Raw genomic sequence first — 16,259 nt, 5'->3', positions numbered from 1 at the left:
GCTGTGATGGACTCCCCCACAGCAGAACACCTCCCTGCCTGACTGAGTGCTTCCCACTCAATGCTTTTTCTCTCTCCTGCCCATCTCTCTGGCTGCTGGTCTTTTAAGACTCATATCACATGTTGCCTCTGATGGAGCATTTCGTGATCTCACCATATCTCTCCTCCCACTGTATTCTGCATAGATGTCTCTTCTAGTGCTTGTTAAATGTCTCACTTCCCACAGTAGAGCCTCCTCATGTTCAGGACTACCTGGAACTCATCTCCGTATCTCCAGCACCTATCATGATGTTTGGGTCCAGGCAGAGGTGCTTGGGAAAGGGAGGGAGAAGAGGTAAGAGAAATGATTTTAGTCAACAAGAAGAGGTTTCTGGTCTTCCACTCATAGTGGGTGGTGAACGTGCACATACGTAATGCAGAGGCAAGACACTTGGACCCAAGGTTCTATGGGGTAAGAGGAAGAGGAATTCTGATCAGAGGGTCCCAGGAGGTCTCCAGAGCCTGTCTGATGAGTTAGAAATATCTCTATTCTGTCTGCTTTATTGCAAAGTAGTTTAACCATTTGATGGGATAGACACATATAATGAGTTACATGACCATTGGCTCATTTTCCCTCGACAGGTAGTTTCCTGCCTTTGAAAAGTAAAGCTCTTAGGAATTATTTGATCTTTGTTTGAAGCCAATTAAATATTAAAGGATGTTTCCCTCCTGTGCACAAGTCAACAGACTAGATAGTTCCTTTCAGGTGAGGAGATAAAGGAGCCCAGAGTTTAACGTTAGTTCCTCTCCTGTCTCCCTGCTCCCTGCTTCCCTGTTGATGCTCATTTAACTCTTGCCTGGACCACTGCCACGGCCTCCCAGGCTTGCCTGTCTCCTATTCACTCTGCCAGTGCAAGGTGAGTCTGGGAAAGGACCCATTTTGCTCCGAACCTCGTTTCAAATTCTGACTAGCTGCCACGTTTAGTCCTCATTCCGCAGCCTGGATTCAGAGCCACCGCCTGCCTTACTAGCTCCAGGTTCCTCCTTCACAGCACAGCCATGTAGGACCTGGAGCTCTGGCCATATCAGTTGACTTAAATGGCTCCAGGCTTCACCCAGGCTGCTCCTTGCCCCTCGAGTGCTAACCCTTCTCCTGTGTCCCCATCTGTTGACAAGCCTTCCCCCACAACCCTTTCACCTGTCTCCACACTGCCTTCAAGGCTTTTAGAGTCAGCACCTGCCATTGGCAGCCCTGCTTCCGTTCCTTACCTTTCAGGTGAAGGTTCCCTGTATTATATTTGGAAGGTCAATCTCTTCACCATTAACCATGTGGTTAGCTCTATACACAGCACCAGGGGAAGGCCCTGTCTGGCTCTGACTGACTTAAACCTACTGGCATATCTTGTCCCCCAGACACAAGAGTTGATTCAGGCATGGGAACATGACCCCATGCAGGGATACGACTCTTCCCCCCAGCTCATAGTGTTTTTGAGTTTGAGACTGATAAGGCCATGTTTTGCTACCACAAGAAGAATCACCTGGGGGAATGAAGCCACCACAGGGGAACCTGCTATGAGTAACAGATCTTAGAATGTTGTTGAGCACTGGATCAAGCTGAGCCTGAAGACAATCTCTCCTGTACATCCAGTTGTGTAAGTAGATTCTGCTTTTATCTTAGCATGTTTGTATTGGGTTTTTCGTAACTTTCAAAAAGTTTATATTCAACCTATGCTCTCAATTCATGACAACTTCTAGAAATTCTCCTGGAGTTCCTCTCATCTGGCTCTCCATCCCCAAATGAAAATAAACAAGACAGAATAAAGACATTTCTGACTCACCAGACAGACTTTGAGACTGAGGCTGCGTCATGCACACAATGTAAAGATCAGATGGGCACCAGGGTGCGGTACACTGTCAGTACAAGGATGTTTGCAATAATTCTACCACCCAGCAGGGCATTTTCCTTGGCTGGGGCTCTCCACGCTCTTATGAAGCTTGGAGATGTACATATAGCCAGATATTTTTTGGAAACCATCAACAAAACTATAATACAATGGAATAGAAAATTAATAGGTGTTTTATATGAAGAAACAATCAGGAGTATTTTGTAAAACTTTTCTTTTGGTTCTATAGATTCACACACATGTATGTGCATCAGATCGCAGTGTGAAATTATTTCTTAGTGCAAAGTATTTTTTGAAAACCATTGATCTGGCTCCCATCTGAGACAATTCTATAATACAGATACAAAAAAAGCAGGTAAATAATAGTGTATGACATTAGATAGGGTACTTGTTCTATAAAACTTCTTTAGTCACGTAGCTATATACACATATATATGTAGTAACAATATGATACGTATTTCTTCCTGTGGGTGGTAGCCCAAAAGTTTGAAACACACTGATTTGTTTTCTAACTGAGGCCAGAAATATTACAAAGCAGTACAACTGTCTGAGCTGCAGCAAGCAATGTGAAGGGAAGGAAGGAGGGTCCATGATCACCTCACCATCACCTCAGCACTGAGACCCATGTAGGTGGAATATACATTTCTAGAATGGGCTTCTGGGCAATTGGTGACAGCATGTCCATAGTCACTCAGACAGTAAAGAATCACCCTGCAATGCGGGAGACGTGGGTTCCATTCCTAGGTCAGGAAGATCCATGGAGAAGGGAATGACTACCCCTCTAGTGTTCTTGCCTGGAGAATTCCATGGACAGAGGAGCCTGGCGGGCTACAGTCCATGGGATTACAAAGAGTCAGACATGACTGAGTGACTAACACACTTTGTCTGAAGGACAGCTCAGAGGGCCGAGCTGACGACAAGGCTGTCCAAGCCAGGGATGTGTATCTTTCTAACCTATTGCCATGTTCAACTATTCAAGCTCAGTTCAGCTCAGTTCAGTCGTTCAGTCCTGTCCGAGTCCCAGCAATGTCATGGACTGCAGCACCCAAGGCTTCTCCATTCTTCACTATCTCCCAGAGTTTGCTCGAACTCCAGTACATCAAGTCTGTGATGCTATCCAACCATCTCATACTCTGCCATCCCCTTCTCCTCCTGCCTTCAGTCTTGCCCAGCATCAGGGTCTTTTCCAATAAGTCAGTTCTTCGCATCAGGTGGCCAAAGTATCGGAGTTTCAGCATCAGCATCAGTCCTTCAGATGAATATTCAAGACTGATTTCCTTTAGGATGGACTGGTTGGATCTCCTTGCAGTCCAAGGGACTCTCAAGACTCTTCTCCAACACCACAGTTTAAAAGCATCAATTCTTCGGTGCTCAGCTTTCTTTATAGTCCAACTCCCACATCCATACATGACTACTGGAAAAACCATAGCTTTGACTAGATGGACCTTTGTTGGCAAAGTAATGTCTCTGCTTTTTAATATGCTGTCTAGGTTGGTCATAGCTTTTCTTCCAAGGAGCAAGCATCTTTTCATGACTGCAGTCATCATCTGCAGTGATTATGGAGGCCCCCAAAATAAAGTCTTTCACTGTTTGCATTGTTTCCCCATCTATTTGCCAAGAAGTGATGGGACCGGATGTCACAATCTTCGTTTTTTGAATGTTGAGTTTGAAGCCAGCTTTTTCACTCTCCTCTTTCACTTTCATCAAGAGGTTCTTTAGTTCTTCTTCACTTTCTGCCATAATGGTGGTATTATCTGCATATCTGAGGTTACTGATATTTCTCCCGGTAATCTTGATTCCAGCTTGTGCTTCAACCAGCCCGGCATTTCACAATATGTATTCTGCATATAAGTTAAATAAGCAGGGTGACAATATACAGCCTTGACATTCTCTCTTCCCAAATTGGAACCAGTCCATTGTTCCATGTATGCTTCTTGACCTGCATGCTGATTTCTCAGGAGGCAGGTTAGGTGGTCTGAAATTCCCATCTCTTTAGAAATTTTCCACAGTTTGTTGTGATCCACACAGTCAAAGGCTTTGGCATAGTCAATAAAGCAGAAGTAGATGTTTTTCTGGAACTCTTGATTGTTCGATGATCCAACAGATGTTGGCAATTTGATCTCTGGTTCCTCTGCCTTTTAAAGTCCAGCTTGAACATCTGGAAATTCTTGGTTGTTGATGTACTGTTAAGCCTGGCTTGGAGAATTTTGAGCATTACTTTGCTAGCATGTGAGATTAGTGCAATTGTGCGGTAGTTTGACATTGCCTTTCTTTGGGATTGGAATGAAAACTGACCTTTTCCAGTTCTGTAGCCACTGCTGAGTTTTCCAAATTTGCTGGCATATTGAGCTCAGCACTTTCACAGCATCATTTTTTAGGATTTCAGACAGCTCAAATGGAATTCCATCCTCCACTAGCTTTGTTCATAATGATGCTTTTTAAGGCCCACTTGACTTCATCTTCCAGGATGTCTGGCTGTAGGTGACTGATCACACCATCATGGTTATCTGGGTCATGAAGATCCTTTCTGTATAGTTCTTCTGTGTGTTCTTGCCACTTCTTCTTATATCTTCTACTTCCAGTGAGTTCATATAATTTCTGTCCTTTATCGAACCCATCTTTGCATGAAATGTTCCCTTGGTATCTCTAATTTTCTTGAATAGATCTCTAGTCTTTCCCATCCTATTGTTTTCCATTTCTTTTGTATTGATCACTGAGGAAGGCTTTCTCATCTCTCCTTGCTATTCTTTGGAACTCTGCATTCAAACGGGTATATCTTTCCTTTCCTCCTTTGCCTTTAGCTTCTCCTCTTTTCTCAGCTATTTGTAAGGCCTCCTCAGACACCTGTTTTGCCTTTTTGCATTTCTTTTTCTTGGGGATGGTCTTGATCACTGCCTCCTGTACAATGTCACAAACCTCAGTCCATAGTTTTTTAGGCACTCTATCTATCAGATCTAATCCCTTGAATCTATTTGTCACTTTTACTGTATAATCTTAAGGGATTTGATTTAGGTCATACCTGAATGATCTAGTGGTTTTCCCTGCTTTCTTCAATTTCGGTCTGAAATTGGCAATAAGGAGTTCATAATTTGTGCCACAGTCAGCTCCCAGTCTTGTTTTTGCTGACTATATAGAGCTTCTCCATCTTCAGCTGCAAAGAATATAATCAATCTGATTTTGGTATTGACCATCTGGTAATATCCATGTATAGAGTTGTCTATTGTGATGTTGGAAGAGAGTGTTTGCTATGATCAATGCATTCTCTTGGCAAAACTCTGTTAGCCTTTGCCCTGCTTCATTCTGTACTCCAAGGCCAAATTTGCCTGCTACTCCTGGTATATCTTGACTTCCTACTTTTGCATTCCAGTCCCCTGTCATGAAGAGGACATCTTTTTTGGGTGTTAGTTCTAGAAGGTGTTGTAGGTCTTCATAGATCTGTCCAACTTCAGCTTCTTCAGCATTAGTCTTTGGGGCACAGACTTGGATTACTGTGATGATGAATGGTTTGCCTTGGAAATGAACAGAGATCATTCTGTTGTTTTTGAGATTGCACCCAAGTACTGCATTTTGGACTCATCTGTTGACTATGAGGGCCACTCCATTTCTTCTAAGGGATTCTTGCCCACAGTAGTAGATATAATGGTCGTCTGAGTTGAATTCACCTGTTCCAGTCTATTTTAGTTCACTGACTTCTAAAATGTCAATGTTCACTCTTGCCATTTCTTGTTTCACTACTTCCAGTTTACCTTGATTCATGGACCTATGCAGGTTCCTACGCAATATTATTCCTCACAGCATCAGACTTTACTTCCATTACCAGTCACATCCACAACTGGGTGTTGTTTTCATTTTGGCTCTGTACCTTCATTCTTTCAGGAGTTATTTCTCCACTCTTCTCCAGTAGCATATTGGGCATCTACCAACCTGAGGAGTTCATCTTTCAGTGTCATTATCTTTTCACCTTCTCTTACTGTTCATAGGGTTCCAAGGCAAGAATACTGAAGTGGTTTGCCATTCCCTTCTCCAGTGGACCACATTTTGTCCACTATGACCCATACGTCTTGGGAAGCCCTACATGGCAAGGCTCACAGTTTCTTTGCAACTCTTCAAGGGACTGAATTAAAAGCCATGTACACACATGACCTACTCCTTTGCTGAAAAAGAGACATTACTTTGTCCATGGGGTTGCATGGGGTCACAGAGTCGGACCTGACTGAATGGCTAAACAATAAGACACATGAGCCAGGTGACTTAGAGAATGGTTTAACATTTTGAACTGCTTGCTACCTTTAGCTTTTGGTCTGAAGAAACCCCAGGGGGGTGCTCTGCAAAGAACTTGACCTTGGGAATCAAAATTATAGACACAATCTATTGGAATTTGTAGCTGCTTGAGTATCTATAGAACAACAATAACAAAAGCCAGGTGTCTCTTATAAAGCAGGTAATTTGCTTTTTTAAAAAAATGTTTGCTCTTCTGATGTCTAAATTATTCATCTCTTGTCTTCTATATTTAGTTTTAGTTTGTTTCGTTCTCTAAATGTTTAGCACTTAGAGAACGTTGTATTTCTTTGACTAGTTTTAGCTTTATTTTAACCTTCTCTTAAAATAAAATTTTCAGCTACCTGGCTTACTCTTTATATTCCATTTAATTCTCTCCTCCATTGTTTTCACTTTAAAACATGTTTTGTTTCCTTTTTCTACTTTAACTTTATTCAGTTATTAATATCTCCTTGAAATTCTAAGCCTCTGATTTTAACACCTAAAATTTTTAATTATTTTATCTCATTTTCCCTAGTTATACTTCATAGTTTCTGAGCTTCGGGTTTTGTTTCTTAACACGTTTAATGTATAATGTTTATTCTTTTCATTTGGTTTCTCTTATTTCAGCCTCAAGTTTTCTCCTTCACTTTTGGTTTTATTGGCTTATAAGTGTATTTTCTTATTTGTAATTTTAATTATTCTGTTCCTAGTACAGTGTGCATTTATCAGGCTGACAAGCAATGAAAATGCAAAGCTGACTTTTAACCACCATGCTATTCAGCCTTATTAATCTGTGAGCACTTTCATAACCAACCAAACAAGAGTATTTCCTGCACCAGTCTGCCTCTAACTTGCTTTATTCTCTTTTGATCCATTTCTTTTCTTGGCAGGGTTACAAGACATCTTGTTGCCTGAATCTTTTTCACTTCCTGTACTCATTATAAGGAGCAAGGAGATGCTGCCTAGAGCCAGGAGAATCCAGAGTTTTTAAAACAGGGTCAATGAGACCCTCACTGAATGGCTTCCACATGTCTGAAATGTCCTGTGCAAGAGATACGGGGAAAGTTGTCCACAGGAGGTGCCTGCCAGCAGTACCCCATGATGGAGATAGATGCCCAAGGAGGCATACTGGAAGAAATGCCTTCCATGGGTGCGCCACTGCGGAGCAGCAGGAGGCAGGTTGCCACTCATAAGGTGCTTCGCTGGCAATCCTCTGCTATGAAGCTGCCCTCAGGAAGGTGCTCTGTGCTGCCAGCCGCTGGGTGCTGCAGAAAACACATGTTCACTGGTGAATGCGTGCGTGCACACACACACACAGACTGCAGAAGACACATGGGAGGAATACACGAGGAAGAGAAGCTCCTTCTTCTTGCCATGCCTTCCCAGCACCCTCTACTGGCAAAATGACAGTAACATCATAGTCACTACATGGGGACATTTTTAAAGTGTTCAGTTGAGACTGTGAATTGATCACTGGAATAGTACAGTTCTTGGGCTACTCAGCTCTTGCATCTACTCTTCCACACATATGAGCCCTGTACGACACAAGTCTATATTTCCATCTAACAAAATGTTGCTGTTCTTGCAAATGAAGGAGTTCTCATCCTTCACCAAAATAAAGAAATGCACAGCCCCAACTGTTGCTGTATGAGCTGCTGGCTACATTAACTACCCCTCAAATTTCATCACAGTCTCCTGGAATATCTTCTTTCTTAAGATTTTCTTTATGGGACAATTTTGAAGTCTTTGTTGAATTTGTTACAATATTGCTTCTGTTTTATGTTTTGGTTTTTTGGCCACGAGGCATGTGGGATCTTAGCTCCCCGACCAGGGATGGAACCCACACCCCCCTGCTTTGGAAGGTGAAATGCCAACCACCGGACTTCCAGGGACATTGTTATTGAAGATTTTCTTATTTAAAGATTATATTGTAAGGTTAAACCCCACCAACTTGAATAAAAGTCGGGGGAAAGAGTGAGAAAAGGGAGAAATAGCATACACACACAAACATGTTAACAGGCAAAGAGAAAATATACAAAGCCATCACATTTCAGTAGTTGCCCATAGGCCATAATTGACAACTATGGGTTCCTATCTTCCCCTTTGTTGCGTATTTCCCTTGGTCTCAGCTAGAAGTTGGTCAGTTTATTAACTGGAGGAGTGACCCAAACTTTCATTCAGAAAAGTGAGTCCTCAGTCATCCTGCCCTTTGATGGTTCTAACGGGTTTCTACTGACCTTTGCTATTGGTCACAGAGCTAGTAAGGGGCAGCTTAGAAAATCCTCCTGCCACATAGTTGTCTTGCCTTCAGTGTGTTGCAGCCACTCAATTTCCCTTTGGTAACTGGGATTAATCACTCCAGCTAGTAGAATAACTCCTTATTTTTGGCATGTTGGCTCGGTGATATAAAGAGCCCCAAATGGCCAGGTGGCAATCCTCTCTTCAAATCCAATGGAACTACCATTGTGTCTCCTGATGAAAGCACTCCCCTCTTCACAGCTAAGACCACCACATCAGCAAAGCTCAAAGTTGCCAGGATGCGAAGCAAAGATTCTATATTGTTAGATGTAATAGTGAGAGGAGTTTCCCCATTTCTACTCTTGCTCCCAGATCTATGCATTCCGGCTGTGGGGGAAATAATGCTGTCCAATGGCCTCTGGTTTAAAGCCTATACCATTCCTTGTGAAACAGAACTCCCTCTTTTCAGAGTGTTGTGTCCTGTGGGTTATGTGGTGCGTGCAAACTAAGTGCATATGGGTTATGTGGTAAGTTTGATTAATTTCATGGGCATAAACTGTTATACTTCCTCTGCTGTGAAATCAGTTCCTTAATCAGACTCAATACTCTGCAGAATGCCATGATGGTGGATAAGGATTTCTGTGAATTCATAGATGGTGATGCTAGCAAAATGTTTAAGAGCAGGAAATACAAATCCATGGATTCCCCAGTGGCTCAGCAGTAAAGAATCCACCTGCAATGCAGGAGACTTGTGGGAGACGTGGGATTGATCCCTGAGTTGGGAAGATTCTCTGGAGTAAGAAATGGCAACCCACTCCAGTATACTTGCCTGGGAAATCCCATGGACAGAGGAGCCTGGTGGGCTACAGCCCATGGGGTCACAAAGAGTCGGGCACAACTGAGTGACTAAACAATACAAATCCATACCCAGAAGGTATGTCTTTTTTTTTCAGCACAAATGAATTTCTGCCCAGTTTATGATGGTCAGTATAATCAACCTGTTACCCATCAGCTGACTGGCCTGGCCCCCTGGGGAACAGGGGCACTAACTCAGTTAGTGGCTGTTTATTTTTTTAATTATTTTTGACTGCTCTGGGTCTTTGTTGCTGTGTGCAGGCTTTCTCTACTTGCAGTGAGCTGGGGCTACACTCTCACGTCATTGTGCAGGCTTCTCATTGCAGTAGCTTTTCTTGCTCTGCGGTAGAGCAAGAGCTCTAGGGTGCCCCGGCTGCAGTAGTTGTGTGACTTAGTTGCCCTATAGCATGTAGGATCTTAGTTCCCCGATCAGGCATCGAACCCACCATGTCCCCTGAACTGGCAGGCATATTCTTAATAACAGGACCACCAGGGAAGTCCCAGTGGCTGAGTTTTCATGAATATTCCTGCTCCTGGCAGATTAGGCTCTCAGCAGAAGCATTAGCCAGATCAGCCTTGGTAAAGAAAAATCCAGCCTGTTGAGCCCCTGCATGGTGTCCGTCCTCCACCATACCCACTATTCTTCATGGCCCCATTGGCAAGCATTGGCATGGATGGCAAAAGAGGCTAACTGACATCCACAGAGCATGTCATTTAACTCACCTGATTATTAGGCGCCTCCATGTAGTAAATGCTATGGTGAACACTTATATGGGCCACAGATACCTTCATTATTTGTGCCCATCTAGAGAGGATTCAGAATATTAAATAAGAAAAAGAAAATAGAGAAATGAGAGCCAGGAAATGAAAGATAGTAAGTTCAGTTTGGGGTATGCTAAGTTTGAGACTCCTGTAGGGCTTACAGGGTGCTTCCGGAACTCCGGAGATCCTGGGATATACAAATTTCACTGCCTGTGATGTAGAGGTAATAGCAGAAACCACAGTTGGTGGTGAAAATAATCAGGGATAGTGTTAAATTTGAATAATTTGAGGACAGGCCTTGGCAGAACATCTGGGGTGCACTGTCAAAGAGACGCACTGAAAAGGAGAGGCCAAGTGAAGAAAACCTGGGGAGACAGCAGTCCCAGGAAGGCAGAGGAGAAAAGGTTCCCCAAAGCAGGAGTAATCAACAGCTGTTACACATTATGGAGAGAGAGAGAAAAGAAGACACAGGCAGTAAAATTCCCTCTGATTTGGCAAACAGGAAATCACTGATATCAGTAGAGAAAATAGTTTCAGGGGAGTTGTGGGAACAGAAGACAGATTCACAAAAAGGTTCACAAATGAATACAAGGCAAAGTAGCCAAATTAGAGAATGCTGCTCATTCATTCAATTAAAAGCTACAGAATGAGGTAGAAAAGAGCTCTACATAGCGTTTCTATATTAGAATTTAAAAGAGGACAGAATTTTGAGGAGTCTTTCAGATGAGAAAGCTTGAACGTCTTACAAAATGTAAGGGAAAATGCTTCTACGCAAAAGGAGGTTGCGGGGCCAAAAGAAAGGTGAGTTTAGGAGTAAACAATATCCCACAAGAAGATTGGGATCAATCTCTAAGATCAAAGCGGTGGGGTAGGAATGGAAGAGGAGGAAAACAGAGGTGAATTTGTAGAAGGTAGAAAAGGAAGTTGAGCTAGTTATCTTCCCTCAATTTGACTTTCAGATTACAAAGCAAAATCTTCTGATGACAGAAAAGTTTGAGTTGAACAGAACTGAAGAAAAATTACAATTTTAAAAGAGCAATAATGAGGAAGGGAGAGGGAAAACGAGAGAGATATCTAATTGCTCAAATTTCATTTCCTCCTTGAAGCCTTCTCTGTCTGTTCCCCTGAGAATAAATACATTATGAATAATGTACTTCTTTAGCAATTAAAGTTAGAAGTTTCTTTTTAAACCCCCTATTCTACAGCTCTTACATGGCACTTGTCATTTTTTGTCATACAGTTATTCATCTTTTCACATGTGCTTCAAGAATTAACTTGTAATTCTTTAAAAAAAAAAGGAATGCTGTCTCTTTGTATGTCTCCTAGCATCTAAATACTAAAGTAGGTACATATTAACCCAGGGTTTTAGTAACCATTCCTATACAACAAACCATCCTGAACACACTGAGGTAAAAACAATTTTTTCTAATTGCTATCTCTCAAGGTTCTGCAAGTCAACAAGTGGCTTGGGGATCTCTCCCGGGGTTGCAGCAGGAAACGTCTGGGGCAGTCTCCCCAAGTGTCTGGAAGTTGATGTTGGCTATTGGTTGGGACCCTGCCAGGGAAATGGCCAGAACACACATACACAGCTTCTCCAAGTGGCTTGGGCTTCCTCAAGGGATGGTGGCTGGGTTCCAAGAGCATGTGTCCTGAGAAAGAGAGCCAGGGGAATGCTGTATCTCCTTTCATGGCCTAGCCTTGAAGTCACACAGTATTATTCCGCCACATCCTATTTATTAGTATTAAGTCACTAAGGCCAGCCTATATTCAGATGAGAGGAATTTAGACTCCACTTCTTTTTTTAACTTATTTATATTTATTTTTGGCTGTGCCGGGTCTGTGTGCAGAGCTCGGGCTCTAGGGTATGTGAGCTTCTTTAGTTGGGCCTCATGTGCTAACAGTTGAAGCTCGAGGGCTCTAGAATGCAGGATCAGTAGCTGTGGTCCACAGGCTGAACTGCCCCGAGGCATATAGAAATTTCGAGGACCAGGGATTGAAACTGTGTCCCCTGAATTTGCAGGACGATTTTTTCTTTTTTTTTTTTTAATATTGTGACAAAGCTAGGCTGCTATTTTTCCCAACCTGTGACTGAAGTTCCTGACCCATCTTGTCTCAGGCCCAGACTCCCTTGGACTGGCTGAGAATAAATGCCTGCGTCTTTTCTAAGTCAGTTTTCCCAGCACACCCCATGTCGTTGTTAAGAAAAATGACAAGAGCTTCACCTTCCTGTCCAAGCTTGAACCCAGTCCTTCCTAGGACCAGCAGGAGGATTCTTAACCACTGAACCAAGAAGTCCCTAGACTCCACTTCTTGATGACAGGAGTATCAAAGAATATGCATATATGACATATAGGAAGTGTTAATTAGATGCTCATTTAAGCATTCAAGGGCTTCCCTGGTGTTTCAGATGGTAAAGGATCTGCCTGCAAGGCAGGAGACCAGGGTTTGATCCCTCGGTCAGGAAGATCCCTTGAAGAAGGGAATGGCTAACCACTCTAGTATTCTTGCCTGGAGAATTCTATGGACAGAGGAACCTAGCGGGCTACAGTCCACGGGGTCACAAAGAGTTGGACAGGACTGAGCGACTAACACTCTCACACTTTAAGCATTAAAATATGAGAATGAGAGTGGGTAGTCTTAAAAGTCTAAATAGGAGTTAAAAATAATGCTAAAAAGTCAATTCACCCATAAAATATGCTACCCATGCTCTCTGTTCTACAAATGGCTATTCACAATCATTTTACAATCTCCTTTTTAGGAGATAAAACTGAGCTATTTAGTAGAAGGTGTAGATCAGTGCTTCTCCTACTTACGTGTGTGTGTGTGTATTACCTGGGGATCAGGTAAAATGCAGACTCTGCTACAGTAGGTCCAGAGTAGGGTCTGACAGTCTGCATTTCTAGGGAGCTCCAGAGTGATGCTGTAGCTCCACAGATCACCTACTGAATAGCAGACTAGTAGAAAAGTAGTAGCAAAGGTGGCTGCCTGGCTCCTGTGATCTCTCCCTCCTCTAGTATTAACGCTAATAGACGTTCGTCTAAACAGGGGTTTGCGGCCAGAGGTCCCTATGGAGACTGGTTCACTCTCCAGTCAGGTGAACCCTTGATGCCAACAATGTTAATCAGTTCTTTCCCAAGACTATTAGAACTAGAAATAAAGAAAGGGAATAACTTTTTTCTTTTTTTGTGGTAAAGCACAGTACGTGTGGCTCTGGAGTCACTAACCATGTGAGAAAACCAGAAAGGAAACAGGCTGAGAAAAGAATCCAGGAACATGGCAGTCCTTGGTGAGGCTCACGCTAGACCCACTTCTCACAAGCTTGTGAGATAGCCTTATATCCCTCCAGCAAATTCCCCTTTCAGCCTATATTTGTTCTAGTTGGTTTTCCCTCATTTGAAACTTTAAAAATTATAAACTGGGTGTGGGGAGAAGAGGAGGTATTTTCCTGGAAATGCAGTGGCCACTGTGATGGAGGAATAAAGAGGAATTCAGATGGAGTTATTATCTGGACATTAGGACCTGGGGTGAGGCTAGACTGTCCAGTAATCATGCTAAAGATATGTTTGCAACAGAGTGGATAAGCTACAGAGAGAGAAGATAACAAAAAGCTAAGGCTGAGGGAAGATGGACAAAAGCCTCAACCTCTCGAAAATGGGGGAAAAAGTGAAAAGGCAGGCAAGAGAGCCTGTGGATTGAAAGTGCTGAACAGCACTGAAAGTGGAAAGGAACTGTTACCTCAAGATGACATCTGCTGAAAACCAAAGTGAACAGGACAGCCCAGAACACCAAGGCTAATGGTTCTTTAAAGAATGATACCTGGCCTGAGTAGAGGTTAAAAACAAGAGTGAGGGAGAGCCCTGCACGGCAAAGAGCAAAACACTGAATTTCTCATATATGCCTGGTATTGTACAAGGGGCTTTACATTTATGATCCTATTAAATGACCCCTAAGAAAATTATCTACATTGTTCTGGCCAGCTGTCCCTGAGATCCTAGCACAAGAGGGTCATATCATATGAGCTGCACCCAGTAAACGCTGACTGGGTGTACACCTCAGGTGAATCTGAAAGCCCTCTGAAGTCTCTGAGGCTGCAAGCACCACAAGTGAAACAAAAATGACAGTGACCACCTTTCCAAGTTTAGTGTAAATGAATTTTTAATAATGGGTTTCTTGATCACACCTTCATCTATATCAATTCCATTAAAGGGTGTACTCAGATAAATTGCATCAAATGTTTTATAGCATACGTTCAAAACAGCAGAAAAGGGAAAAAGGATACTGGCTAAGGTGTATTGTCCCAGGTGGCACTGGTGCTAAAGAACCCGCCTGCCAATGCAGGAGACATGAGAGGGTTCAATTCCTGGTATACTTGCCTTGAGAATTCCATGGACACGGGAGCCTGGTGGTCTGCAGTCCATGGGGTCATAAAGAGTTGGACATGACTGAAGCAACTTAGCACATATTGTCTATGAACTAAAAGACTTTCATATTTCTGTAGCAGGTACACACGCCGGTATATGCACTCAGGCAGGAAATGTGACAATGAAGTAATGGAGCTGATTCCATAAAGTAAAATGGAGACTGATCTCATTTTATTGTTATACCTTGTGGTATGTTTATAAAATATTTCTTTCATAAATTAAAATAGTATCTGCTATAGATGAATTTAATTTTGGTAAACTCAATGAGAAAAATTTTTTATGCTAATGTAACATTTATTGTAAAGATTCCAGAAATGCACAAGTCAAAATTTCAAATTATGATTCCCACAGTAACAATAACTCTGCTGTACAACATACATAATGGAAGAAATGATATCAACGTAAACCACAGTGGAAAGTACTCAGTAAGCAGAAACAAGCTGAGTTATGCTTGTTGTGGGAATCGCCATTTTCAACTAGCTTAGGATATATAAAAATGGAAACTATAAATGCATGCATTATTTTTTGTATTTAATTTCAATTTTTCTTGATCCAATTTAATCAGAGTTGCATCCAAGCTACATTTCTCTTTCATAAACTGCAAGTAAATGTTTTTCATAATTTTAAAATCCACATCATTTGGTTTCTTTTTCTCAAGCAGGCTACCTTTAAACAGCATCATTATATGCTGTCCCTCCCCAAAAAGGTCAGGACAAGTCTGCTGGGATCCATTTATCTATAGTATCCTTGTCTCCCTGAAGGGCACTGTAGGGAAAGAGAAAAAAAATACCAAAGAGAACAGGAATAACACTGAGGAGCTTAGAAAGGTAAATAAGTACAACAGAAAAAGGGACCCTGGCATCATTAACTTCCCCCTTGGTATCTTCCTAACCAGAAATATGAAAAATAACACCAGCAAATATTTACAGTTTCCAAAGGGTTTAGTCATATCATTAGCTCACCTGATCCTCACTACAACACTGTGAGAAAGGCAAAAGGAAAACACCTTTCAGTTGCTCAGCTCTTTGTGACTCGAGGAGAATATATTTAAGGATGTGCTTTTATGTTATCAGTTAAAGTCTGGGCCATTTAATTACACTTACGATATTACCCACTTAACATATGCAGAGGATTTACTTATTATTGAAGGCAGAATATACTTTACGTAAAAAGATTATGGTTATGAGCTAAGCATTTAACATATTTCAAGCTTTTTGCTTTAACTGTATTCTGACAATTCAGTAATGAAACAAAGAAATAACTGCCCTTTGAAATTTGTCTGGAATACAATTGATCTCGTATATTATATCCAGTATTACTTTTCCCAGTTTGGTTTTAACTAAGAAAGGCACCTTCTCCAATCTCTGAAGAGGAATCCTTTTACTTTCTGGTAGGCTTTACCATCAGGGTATGTTTCATTATATTCAAACTAAATTACTTTGGCTCAAGAACAATCATATTTCCTTTACTAATCTAAGTAGCTTACCCCTTCCAACCATAGTGTCCATGACCTTGTGCAAGTGTTTAGAGGATAACACAGTCAACCTTTGTCTCATAGGACTATTAAAATCCAGCTATTTGAATTTAAGTTTGCTTTTCTTCCTTTCTATGTACAAAAAGATGCTTTTCCATATAATCAGATAAAATTTTTCCTTCTTCATTTACCTCCTGTACCAGTAAAAAGATCCATTAAAATGAAGATTCAGAACTTGCAAAAAGCTTCAATACCAGTTGTTCTAACCTGAGAGATAACACAGTTAATCCTTTGCCTGTGAAAAGAATGATCATTTTGCATATAATTAAAAGGTAATATTTTAAGTGCTAAGAGGAAAACAGAATCT

Source organism: Dama dama, chromosome 20 (genome assembly GCF_033118175.1).
Source record: "Dama dama isolate Ldn47 chromosome 20, ASM3311817v1, whole genome shotgun sequence".
Taxonomy (NCBI): domain Eukaryota; kingdom Metazoa; phylum Chordata; class Mammalia; order Artiodactyla; family Cervidae; genus Dama; species Dama dama.
This window is presented reverse-complemented; position numbering follows the sequence as displayed.